Here is a 1924-nt window from a genome sequence, read left to right as displayed (position 1 = left end):
AACTGAAAGATTGGAGATTTTTTTTTTCACATAAGGAAGCATTTATTGGAGGTGTAACATGAAATCATACAAATAAAATTTGTATAAACACAAATCCACATCTAGTCAAAACACAGATAGCAAAGGACAAAGTAAAAACAAAGAAAACTAATTGGCAGCTATGTACAGTTGGACACAATTGTCTTGTTCACTAGAAAGTCTTTTACAAAATAATCATCTGAGATCAACAGAAGATCAATCTTCAACGTTGTCCTACATGATGGGTTACTTTAGCGTCTCCTCCTGTTTTTTTGTCAGTGACCTTCTTTAGTATGGCTGGTAATTGTTTTGGTGATTGCCACCTCCTCGAGATGCCTTGCCATATGTGCTCTGTTGACCACTGTAGTCTGCATATCCCTGTCCATATCCATAGTTCCCATAGTTATACCCAGTATAATCATATCCGCCATAGCCACTATAGTCTTGATCGCCACCATAGGCACTATTGTAATTTCCATATCATTGATCATAATAGTTATTAAACCCTTGGTTCCAGTTTTGGCCCTGACCTCGTCCACAACCCCTACTACCACCTCGCCCACCAGCTGCAGCACCTCTTCCTCCTTTCTGTTGTTGTTGCTGCTGCCTATATACCTCTTTGGGTTGTGCAACTTTGATTTCACACTTCCCAGAACCAATTTGATGATATCTACTTTCTAACAATTTCTTTACTGGCTCTTCATCTGTATATGTGATAAAACAAAATCCTCTTCTTTCATTGGTTTTTGTATCCATGGGAAGTTCAATATTTTCAATCTCTCCAAAAGCGCCGAAATATTCTTTAATTTGCTCTTCAGAAGTATCTGGGCTCAATCCACCTACAAAAACCTTTTTGGGGGGTTCCTTCCCTTTTAAAGCTTTAGCTCTTTTGGGGTCTATCAACTTGCCATCCAGTTTGTGTTCTTTCAGTTCCAAAACCTTATCAACACTAGCAGCATCTTTGAAAAGTACAAATCCAAACCCTCTTGACCGTCCAGTGACTGGATCTGTTTTAATGGTGCAGTCTACCACTTCTCCAAACCGAGACAAATACTCAGTCAGAACTTTCTTGCTTGTATGCCAGCTCAAGCCTCCAATAAACATTTTACCGTCATCCTGCTGATTCTTGCTCGCGTTGATCTTGGATCCCTCTGCGAACTCTTCTATGTTGCTGTACTCGTTCATGTCCTCCATTGTGGCGGAACTGTCAGGAGGGTGGTGCTGGCGCGCGGACCGTGTCGCGGCAGCAGCGGTGGCGGTGGAGCGTTGTATGGAGCTGGATTTAAAATGGCCGCGGAAAAGCAAGATTGGAGATTTTAATCCTCACCTCCAGTGGCTCTATGGGAGAAAGACTTTGTGATCTACTTTTGGAGAGACTGTGCCAAGAAAATCTCTTGGAGAAGTTCTGTCACACTGCCACACAGGGTTGCCGTGGGTCACCTAACAACAACAGAAATATATATAGTAGAGAGTGCTGGTGGCCTAGTGGTAAAGAGTGTGCAACCAATCTGATAACATGCAGTTCAAGGGAGGAAGATGGGCAACCTCCTCCTATGTGATTTATAGCCTCTGAAAATTTGTTGGAGGGTCAGCTATGAGGTGGTTCCAGCTTGAAGGCACATAACTGAAATAACATTTTTTTATTAAGTAAAACTATTTTTAACCTATATGCAGAACAGATTATCTGGGAGGCTGGGCTCTATGAGGAGAAATGTAGCATCAAGATTGAAGGAACATTCATCAACAGCCTGAGTTATGCAGATAACAAAACCCTGCTTGCTGAAACTAAGGAGGACCTGAAGTGCTTGCTGCAGAGAGTCAAGGACTGCAGCCTTCAATATGGATTGAGGCTCAATATCAAAATGACAAAGGTTCTCACTACTGGGCCAATTGGTGGCATCAGGAT

At 42.2% G+C, this 1924-nt stretch overlaps 1 pseudogene; it reads right to left on the bottom strand.

The window, feature by feature from the left end:
• Positions 1-306: 306 nt before the first annotated feature.
• On the bottom strand, positions 307-1314 carry LOC102850350 (annotated as a pseudogene).
• Between the last annotated feature and the right edge of the window lie 610 nt (positions 1315-1924).

The sequence above is a fragment of the Elephantulus edwardii genome, unplaced genomic scaffold (genome assembly GCF_000299155.1).
Source record: "Elephantulus edwardii isolate Elephantulus edwardi_28Jun2011 unplaced genomic scaffold, EleEdw1.0 scaffold00005, whole genome shotgun sequence".
In the NCBI taxonomy this organism is placed as follows: domain Eukaryota; kingdom Metazoa; phylum Chordata; class Mammalia; order Macroscelidea; family Macroscelididae; genus Elephantulus; species Elephantulus edwardii.
Note: the sequence above shows the minus strand (reverse complement) of the source record. Positions and strands in the feature narration are given on the sequence as shown.